The following is a 15,431-nucleotide window of genomic DNA, read 5'->3' as shown; positions in this document are numbered from 1 at the left end:
GTGTGTGGTGTGTGTGTACGGTGTGTGTGGTGTGTGGTATGTGTGTGTGTTGTGTGTGTGTGCTGTGGTGTGTGTGTGTGGTGTGTGTGGGTGTGTTGTGTGGTGTGGGTGTGGGGGTGTATGGTGTGTGTGGTGTGTGTGTGTGGCGTGTATGGTGTGGGTGTGTGTGGGTGTGTGGTGTGTGTGGCTGGGGGGCGTGTACCCCACCCTCTCTCCCTCTGCTTCCCGGGAACGTGTGGTCCAGTTATCCATGTCTGTTTACACAGAACAAAAGGAAAACCCCTCACTGCCCTTCATGCGTCTCCTCCCGTCTCCAAAAGGCAGGTCTCGGTTTGATTTGCTCTCACCCTGGCCCTCCGTCTGCAATGATCCCAACTTCCAGGGGAGGCTGGCCCCTCACTGTCCTCGCAACCCTGCTCCCCGTGGTGCTTCTCTAGCACAACCATCAGGGCCCTGGCACAACAGGCGTGCACACCTCCTGCTGCTGGCTTCGCTTGCTGCCTAAGTTGGCTAATTCTTATTTGTTCCAAAAGTTGTACCACCAAACATAGACAGACCTATTTTCTTTTCTTCTTCTTTTTTTTTTTTTTGCAGTACGCGGGCCTCTCACTGCTGTGGCCTCTCCCGTTGCGGAGCACAGGCTCCGGACGCGCAGGCTCAGCGGCCATGGCTCACGGGCCTAGCTGCTCCGCGGCATGTGGGATCTTCCCGGACCGGGGCACGAACCCGTGTCCCCTGCATCGGCAGGCGGACTCTCAACCACTGCGCCACCAGGGAAGCCCCAGACCTATTTTCTTGAAACCTAAATGTTTACAGGCTTCAAGGATGCTCTTTTACACTGGTTTTATTTACCCATAAAAACAAGGCAGACGAACTTCCCTGGTGGCACAGTGGTTAAGAATCCACCTGCCAGTGCAGGGGACACGGGTTCGATCCCTGGTCCGGGAAGATCCCACATGTCGCGGAGCAACTAAGCCTGTGCGCCACAACGACTGAGCCTGCGCTCTAGAGCCTGCGAGCCACAACTACTGAAGCCCACACATGCTCCACAACAAGAGAAGCCACCGCAATGAGAAGCACGCGCACCGCAACGAAGAGCAGCCCCCGCTCTCAGCAACTAGAGAACGCCCACACTCAGCAACTAAGACCCAATGCAGCCATAAATAAATAAATGCAGTTTATAAAAAACAAAAACGGCAGCCACTTCTCCTGTGGGCGCAGACACTCAGAAACACCTAAAGGAGATCTGTAAGTCACAGGCTAAATCAGGGCTGCCAACGTGTGGCTGACAAAAGCCAAGGACGAGTAGGGTGACGTGTGACGTCCAAACTCAGTGTGTGAGAATCACCCGTGAGACGTGGACTAAAGATGGACAGACCGGAGGCCGCCCTGAACCTCTCATCAGAGACCCAGGAGGGTGGGCAAGCACATTTTACAGCGAAAGGAAAGTGAGGACCACCAGCAGGAAAGGGGTGATGGAACCTCAATAAAAACAAGACTGAGAGCTGGTGGGCAGAACTGGGAAGCAAAGTTACTGGGGAACGGTGGTAGTCAGGGTTCTCCAGACAAACAGAACCAAGGGGAAATATATATATATAATATGAAGAGGTTTATTATTGATATTAGGAATTGGCTTATATCATTATGGAGGCTGGAAGTCGCAAGCAGCTAGCGAGCTGGAGATCCAGCAGAGCTACTGGGTGGTTCTGGTCTGAGTCTGAAGGCCTGAGAAGCAGGGCACCAGAGGTTTAAGTTCTAGCTCAAAAGCCGTCAGGCTCAAGACCCAGGATGAGCTGATGCTTCAGTCTGAGACCAGAGCCTGGAGAGGACGGAGTCCCAGCTCCACAGCAGGGCAGGGGGAGTCCGCTCCAGCTCAGCCTTTTATGCTGTTCAGGTCTCCAGCTGATTGGATGAGGCCACCCACTTGGGAAGAGCACCCAGGCTGCAGATTAAAATGTGAACCACACGGAGAAACAACCTCACAGACACACCCAGAAATAACATCTGTGTCTCGGCGCCTGGTGGCCCAGTCAGGTCGACACAAAATTAACCACCACAAGAGCTAACGCCGAAATCCACCAGTCAGGACAAGTCACAATGCCAGCCTGGACTCCGGAAGACTGGGCTCTCAGTCACTAGAGAAGGGCTTGTGCGTTCCGTTCGAGGGGCCATCTTCAGGAAGTGACTGCTCAGTGTAAGTCCACGGGACCCAGGTGGCTCTGATAAAGCTGTCCTGAGAAAACCACCTAGGAAGTATCCAGTGTCTCTTTCTGCTCATGGGAGCTCACAGAACTGGGTATCTCCCGGCGCTGAGTCAGAGCAGCTTAGGTAAGTTACCTGCCTACTCCAGCCCCCTGCTGATAAGGAGGCAGCCTGAGCCCCAGAGGCTGGGGAACCCGCCCAGGGCTGGACAGGAAGAGAACCCAGACCTCCTGAACCCAGGATGATTCTTTTCAATATCCTGCTGGGTGGGCCCTTTTGTCTACAATTTAGAGTCTTTTCAGTCCTGGAAGTGGTTTAACAACAACCTTGGGGGAAAGTATGCAGACTAAGCCCTCACTGAAGTGTTGGGGTGCATCCGCCATAGCTCAGTGGTTAGAACTCAGGCTCTCAAGTTAAGAGCTGCCTGGGGTCAGCTCTCAGGGTCCCCATTTCTAGGCTGGAAAACCTTGAGAAAAGTTACCTTGATCTCTCTGTACTGCAGTGTATCTGTAAAGACGAGGGTAATATCCAATTTGTATACACTGCTTCTGATGTACACGTCAACCCTGCAAAGCAAGCCACTCTCTTATCCGTGTTTTCCAGCTGTTGAAACTGAGGCACCATGAGATTAGGTGACTTGGCCAAGACTGCACCGCTCAGGGCTGATGGACGGGAACGTAAGCTCAGGCAGCCTAGCTCCAGCCCAAGCACACGGGCTACCTGCCACACCTGCCTCGTGGCACGTTTGTACCTGAGCCTACCCCACGGTACCTGGCACTGCCCGGCCTGTGGTAAGCCAACACGGCCCTCTGAACATGTAGCTGTGCAGAAGCACTGAGGCATGCCGGGCTAACAAACACTGAACCCCCTTCTATACATTAACTGATAAGCCTTAAAAATTCAGGATGAAAGACACTGTGAAAAAATTCATATAGATGCACAATAAAACGTTCTTCACTGTTTGCTTTTATAGGAATTTAACAGGCAGCCTAGGAATCCCTGTACTTCTCAGACTTGCCCCAAATGTTTTTTAGTCGAAATCACCTTCAGGATACCAAGGCCTCTCCCTCTAACGTATTATTACAAAACACACACAAGCAGGGGTTAGCGCCAAAGGGGTGGGAAGTATTTGGCACTGGTTCTGAGCACAGCTCTCCCGGCTATGAGCCCCAGCTGTGATTTAAGTGCCCTAGTGCAGCTCATTTAACCTGGTTAGACTAGTGGGAACGGAAACCCAAATGGGCATCCGAAAGTAAAGAGAACTCTCTTCATTTGTCAATAAAGCATTTAACACTCTCTTCCTGCAATTTTAGGTTATGTTAAGGTATCACACAAGTACAGTTTAAGATTACTACTGTGTTCGTCTAAAACAAGCCCTTTTTTTTTTAACCCTGGTGGTTCAGTAGTTCAATTTTGGGGCGGGGTCCCTCCCACCCAAGGTACCCCCGGGGTGTCCCCGTGGCCCAGCTCTCCTGTCCCCATGTCCCCCCACTGCCCAGCACCCCCTCCCCAGATGTCCCCACCGCCCCCGGTTCCCCTGCCCCGGGGTCCCCCTCCGCCCAGGCTCCCCCGTCCCAAGGTCTTCCTCCGCCCCCGGCCCCCCTGTCCCCCGTCCCCCACTGCCGGCCCCCTGGCCCTAGCCCGGCTGGAGCGCACTCACCGCGCGGCTTCTCGCGGACGGCGGACGGCAGCGGAGGTCCGGGCGGCTGGGCCCGGGGAGAGGCGCGCCCCGCCCCGCCCGGAGAACCCCGCGTGTCATTTGACCAAATAAGGAGACGCTCGCTGGGCGGCGCGGGCGGCGCTGCCGGGCGGGCGAGCGCCCCTGGGCTCCGGGGCGGCGCTGGGGACCCCGGCCCTTTGTTTGCCGCGGGCGTTTCCTCCGTCCTGCGGCGTCGCGGGCGCCGGCTCCGGGACTCCCGCCGGGTCCCGAGCGCGCGGCGGCCCGGCCGGGGAGGTGCGGGGGAGCGCGGCGGAGGGGCGGCCACTTACCGGGTCCGGAGGAGTGGGAGGCGCACCGAGGACGGGGGTTGCGGAGGGGGGCGTCTCTCCGCGGCCCCCGCGGCCCCTCTGCCACCAAGTGAGCCTGCCGATGGCAGGAAGAATGGGGAAGGCCGGGTCTTTGTCCCGCTGGGGAGGGGAGGGGAAGGACCACTCGCCCACACTCCAGGCCGAGGGCTCCTCGGACGTTCTGTGGCCCCCTCCGGGCCAGGAAGACCTAGCAGAGGAGGCGAAAGCGCCTCCCACACCAGAGCCCAGGCCCCCGAGCCCGGCCTGGGGGGGTCAGAGGCGGAGAGCTCACGGCGGCCGGGATGGAAACGTCCTCCGCGTGCAGCCCGGGCGCAAGGTGGGCAGAAGGACCGCGGGCAGGCGTGTCGCGTTTAGCATCGGTGGGCCTCAGAGAAGGGAAGCTATCTGATTGCTTTCCCTTCTTTGATGCTCTGTGTCCCGTGATGTTTTAGCGGCTCCCCATATGGGCCTCCATCACGGAATCACAGAACCTGAGCGCCATCCTATTAGCTACCACCTACATCCTATTAGCGAACACCTACATCCTATTAGCTAACACCTACTATTAGCCACCACCTACCATCTAGCTCCACCGGGCATCTCATTGGATTCTCGCCCCTTAAAAGTTAAGGGTTAATAATACCCCCGTTTTATGGTGAAGCAATTTCAGCTCACAGACCTTTGCTCAAGGCCTGCTGAGCAGTAATTACGGCAGCTGCCGTCTGACCTGGAGTGTGTCAAGGCCAAGCCCTGGTATCTCACAGGAGAGGAGGTGCCCCTAGTCCCGTCAGTGACTCCAGGGCCACTAGGGGCTGAGACTCGCCCCAGACCTGAGCCCCCAGAACTTTGCGTCGCCCGCTTCCTGCCTGAACCTTGCAGCTTCTCACCAAGAACGGAAGTGTGGGCTCCGGACCCGATTTCCCACTGACAGTCAAAGCAGGCACTATCTTGAAATCCAGGGCAAACTGTAGAAAAGCCTTTCCCTCTGACAGTTACCTAGGTATGTTGTCTATTTAGTTGCAAATTACAAAATGATCTAGTTCTCAAATGATGAGCCTAAACTTTCAGTTTGTAAAAACAAGTTGAAAAAAATAATGAAAGCTTAATTTCTGCATTTATCTTCTTTTCGCTCTCTTTTGGCTTACTTGATTTTATTTTACTTTTTATTTTAGCTTTCTGAGTTGAATGTTTAATTCATTTATTTTAATTTTTTAATCGATAGTTATTTGGTTCTATAAATTTTCTTCTAATAACTACTTTAGTTATGTCACACAGACTCCTATATGTTGTGTTTTCTTATTATTTTAAGAAATTCTACAGTTTAATTTTGTATATTTCCTTTGACCTAAAGGATAGCGGAACATATTAAATGACCCTATGGGGATGTAATCAGCAAAATCGAGACTCTGGAAGCAAATTCACTCTGTTTCTACAGTAATGTCACTCAGAGAAAAAAAAAGAAAGAAAGAAAGGAGAGAGATGGAGGAGGAAACTAATAGATTAAAAAAAGCCTTAACCGACTGCAATGAATGGACGGATCTTACTTAGATTCTGAATCAAACAACAAACTATTGGAAAAATAAGTTTTCATGAGACAATCTTGGGAAATGTAACACTAACAAATGGTGACATTAATAAATAATATTAATTTATTTTAGGTATGATAATGAAATTATACACACACACACACACACATATTTTTAAAGCCCTTACTTTTCAGAAATAATACCAAAATGTTTGCCAATGAAAAAACATAATGTCTGGGGCTTCCCTGGAGGCGCAGTGGTTGAGTGTCCGCCTGCCGACGCAGGGGACATGGGTTCGTGCCCCGGTCCGGGAAGATCCCACGTGCCGCGGAGCGGCTGGGCCCGTGAGCCATGGCCGCTGAGCCTGCGCATCCGGAGCTTGTGCTCTGCGGTGGGAGATGCCACAGCAGTGAGAGGCCAGCGTACCGCAAAAAAACAAAAAACATTATGTCTGGGGTTGTTTCAAAATAATTTGGGCTGAAGGGTATATATATATGAAATAGTATCAGCCATAGATTAATGGTAATCGTTGGAAGGTGGTAGAAGTTCATGATACTGGTCTCTCTCTTTACTGAATGCTTGAAATATTCAGTAATGAAAAGAATTTTAACTACAAATGCACATATCATTTGCCCTTAACCCGGCATTTCCCCTTAAAGGAAATTAACTTACAGGTAGACTTGCTCATGCGTAAATTCATATACATACAGGAGTAGTCATCGTAGAATTGTTTGTAATAGAAAAATATTGGACCATGTTATATGTTCATCAACTGGGCCTAATTAAATATCACATGGTACATTTTATAATTATTTCTATATGCAGCTGTTAAAAAGAACAGCTGTTCTATATGCTGTTAAAAAGAACGAGATAAGTATATTTATTAATTTGGCAACAGTAACCAACCATTTGTGTTAATAAGGAAGGGAAGAGGGAAGACAATATATACATGTAATAGTGGTTGCCACTGGGGAGTTCTGGGTGGCTGGGGGTCAGGAGTACAAGGAAGACTGTTTTTTACTGTAAATCCTTTGTCTTTTTTGAAATTTTGAGCTATACGTATGTATTGTCCCTTCAAAAATAAAAGTATTTTAAAAGTTAAAGCAACACATGCTCCTTCTTTAAGAAAAATAGGAAACAAATTTGTTAAACTGAGTTTTTAGAAAGTCAAAAGTGGTTTGCTAGAAAACAAACAGAGGAAGGCGGAATGCGTTCTGAGCTTAACGACATAGGTACTTTTCTGAACAATTTTAACCAAAGGACAAACTACTAAAAAAATAGTTCACTAGACATTCTGGGAAAATATATTGTGTAAAGTTCTATCTTGTACATCATTGTACAGTTGTCTCTTTGTATCCGAGGTGTATTGGTTCCAGGACCCCTGAGGATACCAAAATCCAAGGATGTTCAAGTCCCTTACATAAAATGGAGTGGTATTTGCATATTACCTCCTGTATACTTTAAATCATCTCTAGATTACTTATAATACATAAACTATGTAAACAGTTGTAAATGCTATGTAACTAACTGCGAGTCTGGCAAGTTCAAGTTTCGCTTTTGGGAACTTTCTGGAAATGTTTTTTCTTTTTTAATATTTTCCATCTGAGGTTGTTTGAATTTTCAGATGCAGAACCCACTGATATAGAAGGCCAACTGTATTCTCAGGACCTAACTATAGGGCATGGCACAGAGTATGTGCTTATTAAATACAGGATTTGAATGAATGGTTGGGTCACAGAAGAATTGTTTCATACGTGATGTCTCTCATTTTGTAATTGATTATTTTATAGTATAGCAGATGGAATACTAGAGAAAATATAACTATCTGTAGCAATATAGCTGATCTCTGGAATCAGGCCCAGATTTGAATCCTTGTCCTACCTGTGACTAGCTCTGTGGCCCTGGGCAGCCACAAAACCTCCCTAACCCTCAGTTTGCTCATATGTAAAATGGGCCAATGACATATCATTTGCAAAATTGTTGGGAAGATCCTTTGACACGCTGCATATACACTGCTTACCACTATTACACACTTGGTACCTAGTAGGCCCTCAGTAAGTATTAGCTTTTATTCTGTGGGTAAAGGAGAGATGCATATGAATAAGAAGGAAATGTGAAGGTGATTAAACAGTACAAACTTTTTTTTCAGTTATAGATAAATAAGTCCTGGGGATCTAATGTACAGCGTGGTGACTAGTTAATAATACTGTACGGTATAGTTGAACGTTGTAACAGAGCAGATCTTAAAAGTTCTGTTTACAAGAAAAAATTTGAGGTGATGGATGTTAACTAAACTTACTGTGCTCATCATTTCACAATATATACAAATCTCAAATCACGCTGCACATCAGAAAGTAATATAATGTTGTAAGTCAATTAGATCTCAACAAAAGAAAAAGCAGGAGACAGAATTCTCATCAGGAAGGATTACAGTTTAGATCCTGTTCTAAAGATAAATGATTGTCTTTTTGAGGGAAAAATTCTCTGCTACAGATACAAGTCTAGTTCATAGAAGAAGAAAAATTAAGAAATTGTATTTCCTGGGAGAGGGATCCAGTGGCAATATTGACGGGTTATCCAAGTTCCTCTAGTTTATTTCAGTTCTCCTAATGTTCCTGCACCAGCCAACACCGCCCTAATGGCTCCTTCCCCTCCTGTTGGGGGTTCGGGGAGAGGTTCGGGGAGAACGGGAGAGAAAGGGAAAGCTTTGTGCGGTAGGCCAGCGTTTCTCCAAGTGACCTGGAACCAGACGCATTAGGACCACCGGAAACGTGGCAGAAGCAAACGTTCTCAGGCCGGCTCCGTGTCTGAACAAAGCGCTCCAGGTAATGCTGATGACTGATAAGTGCTTTGAGGTGAAATACCCGCCAGGGACTCCCTCTCTGGACTCAGTAATTTACCAGAAACTTCTATGGGGGCGGGAACGGGGGTAGACTAATCACAGAGCAGGCCCAGGGACTCAGATCCAACTGCAAGTACCACTCAGGCTGTCGGACACTTGTCGTGAGGGAGCCACAAGGTAGAAACCTTACAGGGCAAGAAGTTCCAGACGCCTCTCGGTGCTGCAAACGCTGAAACGGAACTTTCTTCCCGGCCCTGAGAGGAGGGCCAGCTGCCCGGAGCGTGGGCTTGCTGCAGACCCCCGTGACGGACACCCACGGGTACCCGCGCCCTCGCCGCCGCCGGGAGGAGAGGGCTGGCTATCCTAACCCGCCATCCCAGCGGAGATCTTCAGGACACTTTTCTCCCATTGCAGAGAGCATTTCTCACAGGCAGTCGTTCCGCCCACTCCAGCCCTGGGCAGGAAGCCGGCGGATGATTTGACCCTGATTCAGAGGTAATCATCCGTAATTGCCTCGTGATTGGGGAGGGAGTGAATGTCTCGGATCACAAGGCTGGCGGGGCTCCCGGGAGGGGAGGGGAGGGGAGGGGAGGGGAGGGGGCTCAGGATACCTGCACTCCCTTTTCCTGAAAGTGCATGAGGCCCTGTGTGGGTGCTCACGGAGCAAACGGAAAGAACTTGGTCTCCTTACAGTGGCTCGATCGCTCTCTCGTGAAGGACCCAAGTGTTGTTCCTGTGCCTGGTCGACGTTCAGGAAAAGCTCAGCCCTCACCAAAGACAAACCCTGCCCCAGCCCCTGCCCCTGCCCCTCACGCTCTGGTTTGGAGGGAAGATGCCTGGTTCCTCGTCAAGATGCAGAGTTTCCACATCCCGTTTCTTCCTGCTCCTTTCCATAAACCTTGACTTATTGGGTGCAAACGGTCGTGTGTAAAGCCTCCAAACACATCTGAGTTGGAGTCAAATCCAGGAGCAGCTCCGGGCTCCCGGACTTTGCCGTCGTTGGTTCCTGCATATTTGAGCATCTGACACAAGTTTCCAGGGCGCCTTTGCTAAGTCAGTAGGAACGGTTCTGTCCGGTGGCTTAACGTCCAATGAAAGGCAGCCGTTCCCGCCGCAGCTCCTTTGGGTCTGTTTCGGATCAGGAAACGCTGTGCTGTTTCAGAGGAAACTATTTCTACTGTGGGCCCAGAAAAACTCTGCCTCTTGCTTTTTCTCTGGGATCGTTTGGTCTCTGATTCCAGTCCTGTTCTGTAGCAGGCAATTCACTTCTCTGTTTGCCAGCAGTTTTTTGTGTTTTTTTTCCCCTGTCCAAAATCCATTTAAAGAACACGTAAATGTCCCAGGTCTGTGCAAACCTGGCAAAATCCTGTTTTAAAGGAACCATGTTTGGGTCCTCTGACGGTCCTTCCTGGCATCCTTGATAAGGGAGCTCTTCATGCCTCACTTATTTCTCAGAATGTTGATTTTCAACCACACTGAAATCGCAGTTACTCTTTGTGAAGTAACTTTATGAGTGAACACTATAACTTTAAAATCCCAACATCTCTCTTCCTGGTCACCAAAATCCTTTTGTACTATTTGCCCCTAAATCAGGGTCATTAACAGAAAACCTGGTGGTCTAGCCAGGAAGAGCCTGGGCGCCAGGACCTCTGGTGGAGCAGCGTGGCCGCAGGTAACAGACCTCAACCTGACCTGTGAGACAAAGGATGTACCACCTCACTTCTTACCATAAAGGGTTAAGTATCTAGTTTTTATTCAGCTCACCGTTATGGCTAATCAATAATTGAAAGATTTCTGGAATGTCTCCTGTGGATGTTTCTTCACCATCGTGTGGATTCGCGTGTGATGAAGAACCGTAGTTTAAATTGATTTACGTTCCTCTAAAAAACAAGTTAAGGACTATCCTCCACCTATTTCAGAAAGTGCTTTGACACTGGACCCGAGAGTCCTGGCAGAGCTTCCTGGAACGGTCAAGCTTCTTCCTACATCATTGCAACAGTGGACTTCAAAAACCAGGAAAAGATTTTCTAAAACGTCTGACCTTCAGCCTCTCCTGGCAGTACTCTTTGTACCTCAAAACATCTCTTAAAACTCTGGGCCATCCTCACTGCACAAATATTTTTTGGAAACTTCTGCACAGTTAGATGCTGAGCAATTACTCTGTAACTGCACCAGATTATTCATGCGCCTCCTGCAGGGATGGACCAGGGGCAAGTTAACCGCCGGATGTCCAAAACATTCATCTAGCCGTCCTGGCATTCAGGTGCTTTCCCCTCCCCTCCCTCCTGCCTTCCCCCTCCCCCTACCCCCTCCCTCCCTCCCTCCCTCCCTCCCTTTCCTTCTTCCTTCTCTCTTTTCTTTCTTTCCCCTTCTTTTCAGCAGTTTGCAATTCTATTTTTATGGCCTCACCATAACCGGGCTCCCCGACCTTGTTGACCTTCTGTGGACTCAGCTCTCTCTCCCACCCTTTTTCTGTGGCGTGTCTATTTCCCTACATTGATATTGGTCCCTTGAGTCCCCAGGACTTGCTAAAATCTGTTGAAGGAAACGCTTGAGAGGTTTCCTTTTTCTAAGAACGTGTTTGGAAAGTTATCGGGTCAGGAGCGTGGGGACTGAGAACCTTGGCGAGCAGGTCTCGAGGCCCCGCCCACAGGTCCCCCTGCAGCCTGGGAGGAAGATGCCTTTCATCCTGTGACCTGCTGCAACTCCTCTCCTCGCTCCGCTCTGCCCGGCAAACTCCAGTGTACCCTGTATAACCCAGATAAAGCATCTGGCCTAGGGAGGCTGTCTGGGGTGCCACCGGTAGCCTCGTTTTCATCATTCCACACTGCCTCGTCTTTCGTTCGTTTAGAACAACAGAGGAGAGAGTGTGAGCTTCCGATGGGCCAGGATTGGGACGTTTGTTTCTATATTTCAATATTTGCTGAATTCACATCAGCTTTCCTGAAAACGCCCAAAATAATAGGGCCTCCATACACAGGCTCACATGGGCCTCTTTGCAGCAAACAAATCAGGCCCGTGGTCCCTCTGGGCAGCTCAGTTATCAGAGCTCTGCGCTGAGATGCAACTTGCAGACAACTTGAATTAAGCAAAGCAGAAGGGCCTGCCCTTCCAGATGGCCACACAAGGACTTGTAATCACGCTTCCTGCATTACCTGGAGGAAGCCCGGGGGTGTAGCATCTGCAGGTATGGACGCTGAAAAGGAGGCTACAGGGGTCAGCGGGCCGCTCTGGGGATGGTCCTCCGGCTCTTCCCCAGTGACGGAGGGCGGTTCCTCCTGACCTGCTTCTGCCCACACCCCCTACTGGCCTTATTCGTGTCTTTAAATAACACTTGGGGCATTTTGATTTCCTCTTAAACGCTTTCAGCAAACTCCATCTATACAAATGGGAACATACCAAACAAATTCTCGCTCCCACAGAAATCAGCCAGGTTCCCTCCTCCATAACTGTAGCAGCCTGGGTTGCAGACCGTATGTGGGAGCGTCTTCTTGAAATCAGTGGCCTATTTACCAGCAACGACTCTGCTGGAGCTTTGAAGAGGGGCCCCAACCCTCGAGGAGCGCCTTTGACGGGCCGGCCAGGGACACAGCCCAGAGAGGAGCACACTGTTCACCTCCATCCAGCAGACTTTTTTTTTCAGGCAGAATCACTCAGAAAGAAAACCGCTGTATTTTCTTCATTCACTGTAACAGGGAAGAGCTAAATGGGCTCCGGGTTGGATCTGTTTCTTTGACTTTAACCTTTGCTTTTCGTTGCTTTTGTTATAATCATACGTAATGGCCTTCTTGCCTCAGTTCCTAGTCTCCGATTCACGGGCCTGTCATGCGGCTCATCTTACTGATGTATAAACATTCCCAAAGGTGGACCAGAGTGATAAACTGGTACTTCCCTTGGCCGTGGCCAGCCACACCTGGCCAGAGGCGAGCATGGGGGCCCAGCAGGTGGTCTGAGAGCCCTTCCTGACTGGGACTGGGGCCAGCACCGTTCACTGGCAGAGTGACAGCCTGTGCTTACGAGACGGACGCCCTCCACAGCCAGCTGGGGCTGCAGGGGGAAGTGGCTTATTCTGGAAAGATCTCTCTTCCTCACAGGCATGGGGCGCACACAGAGGACACGTCTGTTTGCTGGAGCAGAGCCGATCAGGCGGAGAGTCGACGGATGTCAGCTTGACGTCCCCGATTCATTATCACCGTTACAACAAATGGTTTTGTTTGTTTGTTTGACAGCTGATGTGGCGGAACGTTTTGTAGAGAAAGGTGAGGTGGGTGTGGATTTGATCCGGAGCAGGTGTGGGCTCCTGGGCACGAAAGCCTGTGTCCCCCATTTCTTCGTTACAGGAAATAGGCTTCATTCAGCCTCCAGGACCTTCCCTGAGTTCCATAAGGGCAGGTTCAAACAGTTGCTAATTAGGGAAGGGAGAGGATGCAGACACCAGGGAGGAGCAGTCAGGAAACAATAGTGCAGCCTTGGGGCAGGGTCCTGGTTCCCCCTCGAGGGATGCACACAACAATATCCTTGAGCTGTTTTGCAGGTACTGAAACCCCCTCCAGGCGGGAGAAGTTCACTGTCTGCTGCTCACAAGCACGGGAGACCCCAGACCGGTTGGAACCAGAAGGTTGTTGATGCCGACTCCCGATGACCTCACCACCAGCCAATCAGAAGAGTGTCCACGAGCTGACCACGCCCTCTTTGAACCATTTCTATGAAACTCCTCAGGACCCCGTCCAGGGTGGGACACACAGTCTTGAGGGCATTAGCCCGCTGTGGCCCCTTTTGCCTGGCAAAGCAATAAAGCTATTTTTTACTACTTCACCCAAAACTCTGTCTCCAAAAATTAATTCGGTGTCAGGATCCAGAGGCCGGATTCGGCTTGAGATTCAGACTCGGTCTGTGCAGATTCCTCGCTTCCCCTTTCCCCCGAAACCCCAGGAGGAGAGGCGGTGTGAGGTGGGCTCTGCATCCACGGTGGGGCGGGGGGAGCAGAGCGCGGGTGGGAGCCCGCGGCGGCCGCCGTCCCGGGGGGGCCCCTCCCGATGGGGCCAGAAAACAGCTGGAGATGGTGGCAGGAAAGGCCTTGGGACATAGTGATGGGGCCGCAGAGGCCTCCTGGGAAGGACGCACGGAGGGACAGTGTTGGCAGGAAAGACAGATGGAAGTGAGGGAAGGAAGGAGGGAAGGTGGTGAGAGCAGGTGACGGGGAGCTTCCGCTGGGGAAGCTGGAGGCGGCTGCTTCATCGACGCTGGCAAGTGAGGCCACTGTTCACCAGTGATGCCTGGAAGTTGGGATGGTTTCCGGGGAAGAAGCTGAAGTTACCCCCAAATTCCCTACCCCTTAGCTTCACACTCAGCTCCAGCCATCCCAAGTGAGGCCAGGACACTAAGCCCAGGAAGATAGCAGCCAAGGGAAGGGGAAGGGGGCCCGAGACCTGGCACTTTGGATCAGCCGCAAGTTCATGGTGAACTTGACCTCTCTGTTGCATGGAGTGGTGAATGAGGCTGCGCGCAGGACTAACCGGGTGGGATGGCCCGTGGTCGGCTCTTACAGACGCCTGCTTAGGCTGCTAGTAAATCCTGTGATATTATTGTTTAACGCCTATCCAGGCTCTTTGTCTGAGAAAGAGGAGGCAGAGCGGGGATAAAAAATCCACCCTGCAGGGCTTCCCTGGTGGCGCAGTGGTTGGGAGTCCGCCTGCCGATACAGGGGACACAGGTTCGTGCCCCGGTCCGGGAAGATCCCACATGCCGCAGAGCGGCTGGGCCCGTGAGCCATGGCTGCTGGGCCTGTGCGTCTGGAGCCTGTGCTCCGCAATGGGAGAGGCCACGGCAGTGAAAGGCCCGCGTACCTAAAAAAAAAAAAAAAAAATCCACCCTGCAGCGTCTCAGGTGTGTTCTGGCCTCCTCTGGAGTCTGGAGCCGCCTGGAAGAACCCGGGCTGCGCTCTTCCCTGGGGCAGGTTACTCAGCGAGGCTCGCGGGGCCTCCCCAGCAGCTCTGCCAGGAGGACAAGCCGACTCCTGCCTGGTTCCTGCCATGGGGCCCGAGGCCAAGTTAGCCCAGGGGAAGGGACATTCCAAGGGGAGATGGGAGGTAGGGGGTGGACCCCGGACTACCCTCTACCCGCGGCGAAGCTGAAAGCAGAGTCTGTGATTTGGGGGCGGGGAGGCTGGACCAGCAAGGACAGGAAAGCAGGAGGGCTCTGTCCCCCCGTGGAAGCAGCTCATCAGCTGGAAGGAGACCCCGGGTAGCTTTATGGTGAATCCTTCACCTTCTAGCATCCTGGCCTGTCTACCCACTTCCACGGTACTCACGATAAGCAGGCATCTGCCCCAGGAAGGGAAATAACCCCCAATAACTGCGGGGTGAATGGTTTTCTCCTCTTGGCATCTGAAGAGTCCAGGGCTGGTCTCGACAGATGGAGAGGAGCGGGTTAAGCTGAATGTCGGTCTGCGTGAATCCAGGGCAGGGCCATGACCGCTTTAGCTGAACATCCCTGGCAGGCCAGTCCTCAGCAGACACTGCTCTGAATGGCAGTAAACTACCTGCCAGCAGGTGTATGAGGACAAGGCCTTTTGAAGTCTGTTCTCACTGCTCACCTTTGGGAGATGTCACGTATTACCCTACGAGTTGATGCTGGTGTCTGAAACCAGCACTTTGGATGGTCTTACTAAGACCAGGAGGCTTTCTTGGCACCAGGAGCCCGAGGGCGGAGCGTGGGATGCACATCTTCTTGTATCGGCTTGTGTTTCTGTGATGCTGGCATCCACATGGGTGGAAAGAAATGCTGAGAGGCTTAGGTGAGCAGCAGTGACATGAGTGATCCTTTCAGACAAGTTAACAGCGCTACAAAGCCGA

At 51.2% G+C, this 15,431-nt stretch overlaps 1 protein-coding gene across 3 annotated transcripts in view; it reads right to left on the bottom strand.

Annotated features, from left to right (window-relative positions):
- FHL2 (four and a half LIM domains 2) overlaps nucleotides 1–15,014 on the bottom strand; it is a 37,250-nt gene extending 22,236 nt beyond the window's left edge. The window contains exon 1 of one of the 3 annotated variants that reach the window (XM_060168523.1): nucleotides 14,888–15,014. The gene's annotated coding sequence lies outside the window, so the exon portion shown is untranslated. Of the gene's footprint in view, nucleotides 1–3,862; nucleotides 4,008–4,191; nucleotides 4,405–14,887 lie in introns of those variants that run through there. The other 2 variants (XM_060168522.1, XM_060168521.1) reach the window with 2 other exon arrangements.
- Nucleotides 15,015–15,431: the final 417 nt, after the last annotated feature.

The sequence above is a fragment of the Lagenorhynchus albirostris genome, chromosome 13 (assembly GCF_949774975.1).
Source record: "Lagenorhynchus albirostris chromosome 13, mLagAlb1.1, whole genome shotgun sequence".
Classification (NCBI taxonomy): domain Eukaryota; kingdom Metazoa; phylum Chordata; class Mammalia; order Artiodactyla; family Delphinidae; genus Lagenorhynchus; species Lagenorhynchus albirostris.
Note: the sequence above shows the minus strand (reverse complement) of the source record. Positions and strands in the feature narration are given on the sequence as shown.